The following is a 12,503-nucleotide window of genomic DNA, read 5'->3' on the forward strand; positions in this document are numbered from 1 at the left end:
TATGTATATGTGCGTGTATGGGCATTTATGTATATACATGTGTATGTGGGTGGGTTGGGCCACTCCTCATCTGTTGCCTTGTGCTACCTTACTGATGTGGGAGATGGCGATTAAGTATAATGAATAAATACAAATATAAATGGGAAGAAAGATCATGAGAGGCAAGTGTTTTTGAGAAGCTGAGTGAGTGTGTTAGTAGCTCTGATGCATGAGACCAGGTTATAGTGATGGGTGATTTGAATGCAAAGGTGAATAATAAGCAGTGTTGTAAATGGAAAAGGTGAAGAGCTTGTAGATTTGTGTGCTGAAAAAGAACTGGTGATTGGGAATACCTGGTTTAAAAAAAGATATATCTATAAGTATATGTAAGTAGGAGAGACGGCCAGAGAGCGTTATTGGATTACGTGTTAATTGATAAGCACATGAAGGGGGACTTTTGGATGTGACTGTGCTGAAAGGTGCAACTGGAGGGATGTCTGATCATTATCTTCTGGAGGCAAAGGTGAAGATTTCTAGAGGTTTTCAGAAAAGAAATGAGAATGTTTGGGAGAAGAGAGTGGTGAGAGTAAGTGAGACTGGAAAGGAGACTTGTGTGAGGAAGTATCAGGAGAGACAGGATGCAAAATGGAACAAGGTGAGAGCAAAGGGCGTACGGGGAGTGGAGGTTGGAATTGAATGTATTTAGGGAAGCAGTGATGGCTTGTGCAAAAGATGCTTGATGCATGAGAAGTGTGGGAGGTGGGCAGATTAGAAAGGGTAGTGAGTGGAGGGATGATGAAGTAAGACTATTAGTGAAAGAGAAGCGAGGCATTTGGACAATTTTTGCGGGGAAATAGTGCAAATGACTGTGTATGTATAAAAGTAAAAGGCAGGAGGTCAAGAGAAAGGTGCAAAAGGTGAAAAAGAGGGCAAATGAGAGATGGGTGAGAGAGTATCATTAAATTTTAGGGAGAATAAAAAGATGTTTTAGAAGGAGGTAAATACACTGCATAAGACAAGAGAACAAATGGGAACATCGGTGAAGTGGGCTAATGGGGAGGTAATAACAAGTAGTGGTGATGTGAGGAGATGGGGTGAGTGTTTTGAAGGTTTGTTGAAAGTGTTAGATGACAGAGTGGCAGATATAGAGTGTTTTGGTCGAGGTGGTGTGCGAAATGAGAGGGTTAGGGAGAATGGTTTGGTAAACAGAGAAGAGATACTGAAAGCCTTAAGGAAGATGAAAGTCGGCGGGTTTGGATGGTATTGCAGTGGAATTTATCAAAAAATGGGTGACTGTAGTTGACTGGCTGGTGAGGATATTCAGTGCATGTATGACTCATGGTGGAATGCCTGAGGATTGGTGGAATGCATGAATAGTGCCATGTACAAAGGCAAAGAGGATAAAGGCGAGTGTTCAAATTACAGAGGTATAAGTTTGTTGAGTATTCCTGGGAAATTATATAGGAGGGTATTGATTGAGAGGGTGAAAGCATGTACAGAGTATCAGATTGGGGAAGAGCAGTGTGGTTTCAGAAGTGGTAGAGGATGTGTGGATCAGGTGTATGCTTTGAAGAATGTGAGAAATACTTAGAAAAACAGATGGATTTGTATGTAGCATTTATGGATCTGGAGAAGACATATGATAGAGTTGATGGAGATGCTCTGTGGAAAGTATTAAGAGTATATTGTGTGGGAGGCAAGTTGCTAGAAGCAGTGAAAAGTTTTTATCAAGGATGTAAGGCATGTGTACAAGTAGGAAGAGAGGAAAGTGATTGGTTCTCAGTGAATGTCGGTTTGTGGTAGGGGTGCGTGATGCCTCCATGGACGTTAAATTTGTTTATGGATGGGGTTGTTAGGGAGGTGAATGCAAGAGTTTTGGAGAGAGGGGCAAGTATGCAGTCTGTTGCGGATGAGAAGGCTTGGGAAGTGAGTCAGTTGTTGTTCGGTGATGATACAGCGCTGGTGGCTGATTCATGTGAGAAACTGCAGATGTTGGTGACTGAGTTTGGTAAAGTGTGTGAAAGAATAAAGCTGAGAGTAAATGTGAATACAAGCAAGGATATAAAGTACAGTAGGGTTGATGAAGAAGTCAATTGGGAGGTAAGTTTGAATGGAGAAAAACTAGAGGAAGTGAAATGTTTTAGATATCTGGGAGTGGATGTGGCAGTGGATGGAACCATGGAAGCAGAGGTGAGTCACAGGGTGGGGGAGGGGGCGAAGGTTCAGAGAGCATTGAAGAATTTGTGGAAGGCGAGAACATTATCTCAGAAAGCAAAAAAGGGTATGTTTGAAGGAATAGTGGTTCCAACAATGTTGTATGGTTGCAAGGCGTGAGTATAGAGAGGGTTGTGAGGAGGAGAGTGGATGTGTTGGAAATGAGATGTTTGAGGACAATATGTGGTGTGAGGTGGTTTGATCGAGTAAGTAATAAAAGGGAGTAGTTGAGAGAGCAGAAAAGGGTGTATTGAAATGGTTTGGTCACATGAGTAAGGAAAGATTGACAAAGAGGATATATGTGTCAGAGGTGGGGGGAACGAGAAGTGGGGGACCAAATTGGAGGTGGAAGGATGGAGTGAAAAAGATTTTGTCTTTTCCTAGCATGACCTCATGCGCGTGCGGTGGTGGCGGGGTGGGGTGGGGGGTGGGGGTGGTTGGGGGGGGGTTTCGGTGTGGTGGTGGTGGTGGTGGGGGGTCATTTCATATGTGGCAGGGTGGTGAAGGGATTGAATAAAGGCAGCAAGTATGAATTATGTAAATGCGTATATATGTTTATGTCTGTGCATGTATATATGGGTATACATTAAAATGTAAAGGTATGTATAAGTGCATGTGTGGAAGTGTATGTATATACATGAGTATGTGGGTGGGATGGGCCATTCTTTTGTCTGATTCCTTGCCCTACCTCCCTAACGCGGGAGACAGCGACAAAGTATAATAAAATAAATATATGTATGTAAGAGAGATGGCCAGAGAGCGTTATTGGATTACATGTTAATTGATAGGCATGTGAAAGAGAGACTTTTGGATGTTACTGTGTTGAGAGGGGCAACTGGAGGGATAAGTGATCATTATCTTGTGTACGCAAAGGTGAAGATTTGTTTAGGTGTTCTGAAGAGAGAATGTTTGGGTGAAGAGAGTGGTGAGAGTAAGTGAGCTGGAGAGGAGACTTGTGTGAGGAAGTATCAGAAGAAATTGAGGGCAGAATGGAAAAACGTGAGAGCAAATGACGAAAGGGAGAGGGGGAGGAACTGAATGTATTTAGGGAAGCAGTGATGGCTTGCGCAAAAGATGCCTTAGGCACGAGAAAGGTGGGAGGTGGGCAGATTAAAAAGGGTAGTGAGTGGAGGGATGAAGAAATAAGATGGTTCATGAAAGAGAAGAGAGAGGCATTTGGACGATTTTTGCAGGGAAATAGTGCAAATGTATAAAGGAAAGAGGCTGGAGGTCAAGAGAAAGGTGCAAGAGGTAAAAAAGAGGGCAAATGAGAGTTGGGGTGAGAAAGTATCATTAAATTTTAGGAAGAATAAAAAGATGTTTTGGAAGGAGGTAAATAAAGTGCATAAGACAAGAGAACAAATGGGAACATGGGTGAAGGGAGCTAATGGGGAGGTAATAACAAGTAGTGGTGAAGTGAGAAGGAGATGGAGTGAGTATTCCAAAGGTATGTTGAATGTGTTTGATGATAGAGTGGCAGATATGGGGTATTTTGGTCAAGTTGGTGTGCGAAGTGAAAGGGTCAGGAAGAATGGCTTGGTAAACAGAGAAAGTGAGGGCTTTGCGGAAGATGAAAGCCGGCAAGGGGGCAGGTTTGGATGGTATCGCAGTGGAATTTATCAAGAAAGGGGGTGACTGTTCTGTTGACTGGTTGGTGAGGATATTCAATGTATGTATGGTTCATGGTGAAGTGCCTGAGGATTGGCAGAATGCATGCATAGTGCCATTGTACAAAGGCAAAGGGGATAAAGGTGAGTGTTCAAATTACAGAGGTGTAAGTTTGTTGAGTATTCCTGGGAAATGTAAAAGGGAGGGTATTGATTCAGAGTGTGAAGGCATGTATGGAGCATCAGATTGGGGAAGAGCAGTGTGGTTTCAGAAGTTGTAGAGGATTTGTGGATCAGGTGTTTGCTTTGAAGAATGTATGTGGGAAATAATTAGAAAACAAATGGATTTGTATGGAGCATTTATGGATCTGGAGAAGGCATATGACAAAGTTGATAGAGATGCTTTGTGGAAGGTATTAAGAGTATATGGTGTGGAAGGCAAGTTGCTAGAAGCAGTGAAAAGTTATTATCAAGGATGTAAGGCATGCATACAAGTAGGAAGTGAGGAAAGTGATTGGTTCCCAGTGAATGTTGGTTTGTGGCAGGGGTGCATGATGTCTCCACGGTTGTTTAATTTGTTTATGGACAGGGTTGTTAGCGAGGTGAATGAAAGAGTTTTGGAAAGAGGGGCAAGTATGCAGTCTATTGTCGATGGTTGGGCTTGGGAAGTGGGTCAGCTGTTGTTCACTGATGATACAGTGCTGGTAGCTGATTCAGGTGAGAAATTGCAGAAGCTGGTGACTGAGTTTGGTAAATGTGTGAAAGAAGAAAGCTGAGAATAAATATGAATAAGAGCAAGGTTTTAGGTTCAGTAAGGTGGAGGGACAAGTCAATTGGGAGGTAAGTTTGAATGGAAAAAAACTGGAGGAATTGAAGTGTATTAGATATCTGGGAGTGGATTTGGCAGTGGATGGAACCATGGAAGTGGAAGTGAGTCACAGGATGGGGAGGGGGTGAAGGTACTGGGAGCATTGAAGAATGTATGGAAGGCAAGCACATCATCTCGGACAGCAAAAATGGGTATGTTTGAAGGAATACTGGTTCCACCAATGTTATATGGTTGAGAGGCATGGACTATAGATAGAGTTGTGCACAGGAGGGTGGAAATGAGATGTTTGAGGACATATGTGGTGTGAGGTGGTTTGATTGAGAAAGTAATGAAAGGTTAAGAGAGATGTGTGGTAATAAAAAGTGTGGTTGAGAGAGCAGAATAGGGTGTAAGGAAATGGTTTGGTCACATGGAGAGAATTAGTGGGGAAAGATTGACCAAGAGTATATAAGTGTCAGAGGTGGAGGGAACGAGGAGAAGTGGGAGAACAAATTGGAGGTGGAAAGATAGAGTGAAAAAGATTTTGAGTGATTGGGGCCTGAACATGCAGGAGGGTGAAAGGCGTGCAAGGAATAGAGTGAATTGGAACGATGTGGTATACCAGGGTCGACATGCTGTCAATGGATTGAACCAGGGAATGTGAAGCGTCTGGGGTAAACCATGGAAAGTTCTGTGCGGCCTGGATGTGGAAAGGGAGCTGTGGTTTCGGTGCATTATTACATGACACCTAGAGTTTGAGTGTGAACGAATGGGGCCTTTGTTGTCGTTTCCTAGCGCTACCTCGCACACATGAGGGGGGAGGGGGTTGTTATTCTATGTGTGGCAGGGGCGATGGGAATGAATAAAGGCAGACAGTATGAATTATGTTTTTTTTTTTTTTTTTTTTTTGCTTTGTCGCTGTCTCCCGCGTTTGCGAGGTAGCGCAAGGAAACAGACGAAAGAAATGGCCCAACCCACCCCCATACACATGTATATACATATGTCCACACACGCAAATATACATACCTACACAGCTTTCCATGGTTTACCCCAGACGCTTCACATGCCTTGATTCAATCCACTGACAGCACGTCAACCCTGGTATACCACATCGCTCCAATTCACTCTATTCCTTGCCCTCCTTTCACCCTCCTGCATGTTCAGGCCCCGATCACACAAAATCTTTTTCACTCCATCCTTCCACCTCCAATTTGGTCTCCCTCTTCTCCTCATTCCCTCCACCTCCGACACATATATCCTCTTGGTCAATCTTTCCTCACTCATTCTCTCCATGTGCCCAAACCATTTCAAAACACCCTCTTCTGCTCTCTCAACCACGCTCTTTTTATTTCCACACATCTCTCTCACCCTTACGTTACTTACTCTATCAAACCACCTCACACCACACATTGTCCTCAAACATCTCATTTCCAGCACATCCATCCTCCTGCACACAACTCTATCCACAGCCCACGCCTCGCAACCATACAACATTGTTGGAACCACTATTCCTTCAAACATACCCATTTTTGCTTTCTGAGATAATGTTCTCGACTTCCACACATTCTTCAAGGCTCCCAGAATTTTCGCCCCCTCCCCCACCCTATGATCCACTTCCACTTCCATGGTTCCATCCGCTGCCAGATCCACTCCCAGATATCTAAAACACTTTACTTCCTCCAGTTTTTCTCCATTCAAACTTATCTCCCAATTGACTTGACCCTCAATATATATATATATATATATATATATATATATATATATATATATATATATATATATAAAGGGGAAGAGTGGTTTGGAAATGTCTGGGGAGTGAAGTCAGGGGTTAGTGAGAGGACAAGAGCAAGGGAAGGAGTAGCAATACTCCTGAAACAGGAGTTGTGGGAGTATGTGATAGAATGTAAGAAAGTAAATTCTCGATTAATATGGGTAAAATTGAAAGTTGATGGAGAGAGGTGGGTGATTATTGGTGCATATGCACCTGGGCATGAGAAGAAAGATCATGAGAGGCAAGTGTTTTGGGAGCAGCTGAATGAGTGTGTTAGCGGTTTTGATGCACGAGACCGGGTTATAGTGATGGGTGATTTGAATGCAAAGGTGAGTAATGTGGCAGTTGAGGGAATAATTGGTATGCACTGGGGTGTTCAGTGTTGTAAATGGAAATGGTGAAGAGCTTGTAGATTTATGTGCTGAAAAAGGACTGATGATTGGGAATACCTGGTTTAAAAAGCGAGATATACATAAGTATACTTATGTAAGTAGGAGAGATGGCCAGAGAGCGTTATTGGATTACGTGTTAATTGACAGGCGTGCGAAAGAGAGACTTTTGGATGTTAATGTGCTGAGAGGTGCAACTGGAGGGATGTCTGATCATTATCTTGTGGAGGCTAAGGTGAAGATTAGTATGGGTTTTCAGAAAAGAGGAGTGAATGTTGGGGTGAAGAAGGTGGTGAGAGTAAGTGAGCTTGGGAAGGAGACCTGTGTGGGGAAGTACCAGGAGAGACTGTGTACAGAATGGAAAAAGGTGAGAACAATGGAAGTAAGGGGAGTGGGGGAGGAATGGGATGTATTTAGGGAATCAGTGATGGATTGCGCAAAAGATGCTTGTGGCATGAGAAGAGTGGGAGGTGGGCTGTTTAGAAAGGGTAGTGAGTGGTGGGATGAAGAAGTAAGAGTATTAGTGAAAGAGAAGAGAGAGGCATTTGGACGATTTTTGCAGGGAAAAAATGCAATTGAGTGGGAGAAGTATAAAAGAAAGAGACAGGAGGTCAAGAGAAAGGTGCAAGAGGTGAAAAAAAGGGCAAATGAGAGTTGGGGTGAGAGACTATCAGTAAATTTTAGGGAGAATAAAAAGATGTTCTGGAAGGAGGTAAATAGGGTGCGTAAGACAAGGGAGCAAATGGGAACTTCAGTGAAGGGCGTAAATGGGGAGGTGATAACAAGTAGCGGTGATGTGAGAAGGAGATGGAATGAGTATTTTGAAGGTTTGTTGAATGTGTCTGATGACAGAGTGGCAGATATAGGGTGTTTTGGTCGAGGTGGTGTGCAAAGTGAGAGGGTTAGGGAAAATGATTTGGTAAACAGAGAAGAGGTAGTAAAAGCTTTGCGGAAGATGAAAGCCGGCAAGGCAGCAGGTTTGGATGGTATTGCAGTGGAATTTATTAAAAAAGGGGGTGACTGTATTGTTGACTGGTTGGTAAGGTTATTTAATGTATGTATGACTCATGGTGAGGTGCCTGAGGATTGGCGGAATGCGTGCATAGTGCCATTGTACAAAGGCAAAGGGGATAAGAGTGAGTGCTCAAATTACAGAGGTATAAGTTTGTTGAGTATTCCTGGTAAATTATATGGGAGGGTATTGATTGAGAGGGTGAAGGCATGTACAGAGCATCAGATTGGGGAAGAGCAGTGCGGTTTCAGAAGTGGTAGAGGATGTGTGGATCAGGTGTTTGCTTTGAAGAATGTATGTGAGAAATACTTAGAAAAGCAAATGGATTTGTATGTAGCATTTATGGATCTGGAGAAGGCATATGATAGAGTTGATAGAGATGCTCTGTGGAAGGTATTAAGAATATATGGTGTGGGAGGCAAGTTGTTAGAAGCAGTGAAAAGTTTTTATCGAGGATGTAAGGCATGTGTACGTGTAGGAAGAGAGGAAAGTGATTGGTTCTCAGTGAATGTAGGTTTGCGGCAGGGGTGTGTGATGTCTCCATGGTTGTTTAATTTGTTTATGGATGGGGTTGTTAGGGAGGTAAATGCAAGAGTCCTGGAAAGAGGGGCAAGTATGAAGTCTGTTGGGGATGAGAGAGCTTGGGAAGTGAGTCAGTTGTTGTTCGCTGATGATACAGCGCTGGTGGCTGATTCATGTGAGAAACTGCAGAAGCTGGTGACTGAGTTTGGTAAAGTGTGTGGAAGAAGAAAGTTAAGAGTAAATGTGAATAAGAGCAAGGTTATTAGGTACAGTAGGGGTGAGGGTCAAGTCAATTGGGAGGTGAGTTTGAATGGAGAAAAACTGGAGGAAGTGAAGTGTTTTAGATATCTGGGAGTGGATCTGTCAGCGGATGGAACCATGGAAGCGGAAGTGGATCATAGGGTGGGGGAGGGGGCGAAAATTTTGGGAGCCTTGAAAAATGTGTGGAAGTCGAGAACATTATCTCGGAAAGCAAAAATGGGTATGTTTGAAGGAATAGTGGTTCCAACAATGTTGTATGGTTGCGAGGCGTGGGATATGGATAGAGATGTGCGCAGGAGGATGGATGTGCTGGAAATGAGATGTTTGAGGAAAATGTGTGGTGTGAGGTGGTTTGATCGAGTAAGTAACGTAAGGGTAAGAGAGATGTGTGGAAATAAAAAGAGCGTGGTTGAGAGAGCAGAAGAGGGTGTTTTGAAATGGTTTGGGCACATGGAGAGAATGAGTGAGGAAAGATTGACCAAGAGGATATATGTGTCGGAGGTGGAGGGAACGAGGAGAAGAGGGAGACCAAATTGGAGGTGGAAAGATGGAGTGAAAAAGATTTTGTGTGATCGGGGCCTGAACATGCAGGAGGGTGAAAGGAGGGCAAGGAATAGAGTGAATTGGAGCGATGTGGTATACAGGGGTTGACGTGCTGTCAGTGGATTGAATCAAGGCATGTGAAGCGTCTGGGGTAAACCATGGAAAGCTGTGTAGGTATGTATATTTGCGTGTGTGGACGTGTGTATGTACATGTGTATGGGGGGGGGTTGGGCCATTTCTTTCGTCTGTTTCCTTGCGCTACCTCGCAAACGCAGGGAGACAGCGACAAAGTATAAAAAAAAAAAAAAAAAAATATATAAATATATATATATATATATATATATATATATATATATATATATTACAGAGGTATAAGTTTGTTGAGTATTCCTGGTAAATTATATGGGAGGGTATTGATTGAGAGGGTGAAGGCATGTACAGAGCATCAGATTGGGGAAGAGCAGTGTGGTTTCAGAAGTGGTAGAGGATGTGTGGATCAGGTGTTTGCTTTGAAGAATGTATGTGAGAAATACTTAGAAAAGCAAATGGATTTGTATGTAGCATTTATGGATCTGGAGAAGGCATATGATAGAGTTGATAGAGATGCTCTGTGGAAGGTATTAAGAATATATGGTGTGGGAGGAAAGTTGTTAGAAGCAGTGAAAAGTTTTTATCGAGGATGTAAGGCATGTGTACGTGTAGGAAGAGAGAAAAGTGATTGGTTCTCAGTGAATGTAGGTTTGCGGCAGGGGTGTGTGATGTCTCCATGGTTGTTTAATTTGTTTATGGATGGGGTTGTTAGGGAGGTAAATGCAAGAGTTTTGGAAAGAGGGGCAAGTATGAAGTCTGTTGGGGATGAGAGAGCTTGGGAAGTGAGTCAGTTGTTGTTCGCTGATGATACAGCGCTGGTGGCTGATTCATGTGAGAAACTGCAGAAGCTGGTGACTGAGTTTGGTAAAGTGTGTGGAAGAAGAAAGTTAAGAGTAAATGTGAATAAGAGCAAGGTTATTAGGTACAGTAGGGTTGAGGGTCAAGTCAATTGGGAGGTGAGTTTGAATGGAGAAAAACTGGAGGAAGTGAAGTGTTTTAGATATCTGGGAGTGGATCTGGCAGCGGATGGAACCATGGAAGCGGAAGTGGATCATAGGGTGGGGGAGGGGGCGAAAATTCTGGGGGCCTTGAAGAATGTGTGGAAGTCGAGAACATTATCTCGGAAAGCAAAAATGGGTATGTTTGAAGGAATAGTAGTTCCAACAATGTTGTATGGTTGCGAGGCGTGGGCTATGGATAGAGTTGTGCGCAGGAGGATGGATGTGCTGGAAATGAGATGTTTGAGGACAATGTGTGGTGTGAGGTGGTTTGATCGAGTAAGTAACGTAAGGGTAAGAGAGATGTGTGGAAATAAAAAGAGTGTGGTTGAGAGAGCAGAAGAGGGTGTTTTGAAATGGTTTGGGCACATGGAGAGAATGAATGAGGAAAGATTGACCAAGAGGATATATCTGTCGGAGGTGGAGGGAACGAGGAGAAGTGGGAGACCAAATTGGAGGTGGAAAGATGGAGTGAAAAGGATTTTGTGTGATCGGGGCCTGAACATGCAGGAGGGTGAAAGGAGGGCAAGGAATAGAGTGAATTGGAGCGATGCGGTATACCGGGGTTGACGTGCTGTCAGTGGATTGAATCAGGGCATGTGAAGCGTCTGGGGTAAACCATGGAAAGCTGTGTAGGTATGTATATTTGCGTGTGTGGACGTGTATGTATATACCTGTGTATAGGGGTGGGTTGGGCCATTTCTTTCGTCTGTTTCCTTGCGCTACCTCGCAGACGCAGGAGACAGCGACAAAGCCAAAAGAAAAAAAAGAAAAAAATATATCCCTGGGGATAGGGGAGAAAGAAAACTTTCCATGTATTCCCTGCGTGTTGTAGAAGGTGACTAAAAGGGAAGGGAGAGGGGGGCTGGAAATCCTCCCCTCTCGTTTTTTTTTTTTTTTTAATTTTCCAAAAGAAGGAACAGAGAAGGGGGCCAGGTGAGGATATTCCTCAAAGCCCCAGTCCTCTGTTCTTAATGTAACCTCGCTAATGCGGGAAATGGCGAATAGTGTGAAAGAAGAAAAGAAATATATTGCACTATACAGGCATTCTGCCAATCCTCAGGCACTTCATTATGACCCATACACACACAATGAATATCTTAACTCACCAAACAACAACACAGTCACCTCCTTCCTTCAGAAATTCAGCTGCAATAGCATCCACTCCAGTCACCTTGCCACATTTCATCTCACATAAGGCTTTTGCCACTTCTTCCCTTTTCATCGTATCACTTGCCATGGCTCTCTCATGTCACATATCTCCCCGACCCAAAAAACCTACTTCCACACTTTTCTCAGACCTTATCATTTCTTATACGGTCAACCCTCCTCACACCACATATTGTCTTTAAACAAATCATTTCCAATGCATCGAACCTCTTCGATACTTTTTCACCTATGGCCCACAACTTGCAGACATACATCACAGGAACTACTATACCATCAACCATACCCATCTTTACCCTCACAGACAGTGACCTCCCTTTCTAGACACTCCTCAATGTGCTGAAGACCTTAGCCTCCTCACCCATCCTAAGGGTTACTTGAGCTCCCATAGTTATATCACCAGCCATTTCTAATCCCTGGCATCTTAATTACTCCACCTCCTCTAGGTTCTCACCATTCATATTCAGAGTTGCACTCCAATCAACTTTCTCTTTCACACACTCTCCTGTACTCAGAAAGCAGCTTCTGCTCTACCACCTGAGCTGTGTTATTGGCCATGGTACCTTTTTAAACCCACATATCTACAACACTTCACCTCCTCCAGGTTCTCTCCATTTAAACTCATACTCACACTTCAATCAACTTTCTCTTTTCACAACCTCTCCTAAACTCAGAATCCAGCTTCTGCAGTTTCTTACTTGAATCTGACACCAGAGCTGTATTATCAGCAAACAGTGATTAACTACCCCCCTCCCCTCCAATCCCAAATACTACAGACTTGGCTATCTTTCTTACAAACTTGCAATTATCTCCCTCATTATCCAACCAATAAACAGATTAAATTGCCTTGGCAACATCAAACACCCATGCTAGAGACCCCCTTTCACCTGAAGCTATTCATCACATTCTCTTCCTAATCACACACACACACACACACACACACACACACACACACACACACCTTCATACCTTGATAAACACTCCTCACTGCTTTGCATAACTTTTCTTCCATACCATACATTTGGAATCTTTTCCACAAAGCATCTCTATTAATACTATCATATGTTTCTCTTTCACTAAGTTTTTCTCACACAGATTCTTCAAGGGAGACATGTGATCCACACAAGCTGTTCACCATTTTC

At 43.3% G+C, this 12,503-nt stretch overlaps 1 protein-coding gene across 1 annotated transcript in view; it reads right to left on the reverse strand.

Moving 5' to 3' along the window:
• The window catches only part of mi (cyclin E-interacting protein minus), a 348,571-nt gene that overhangs the window by 24,403 nt on the left and 311,665 nt on the right, over positions 1–12,503 (reverse strand). The gene's annotated exons all lie outside the window — the stretch shown is intronic.

This window comes from Panulirus ornatus, chromosome 21, assembly GCF_036320965.1.
Source record: "Panulirus ornatus isolate Po-2019 chromosome 21, ASM3632096v1, whole genome shotgun sequence".
NCBI lineage: Eukaryota > Metazoa > Arthropoda > Malacostraca > Decapoda > Palinuridae > Panulirus > Panulirus ornatus.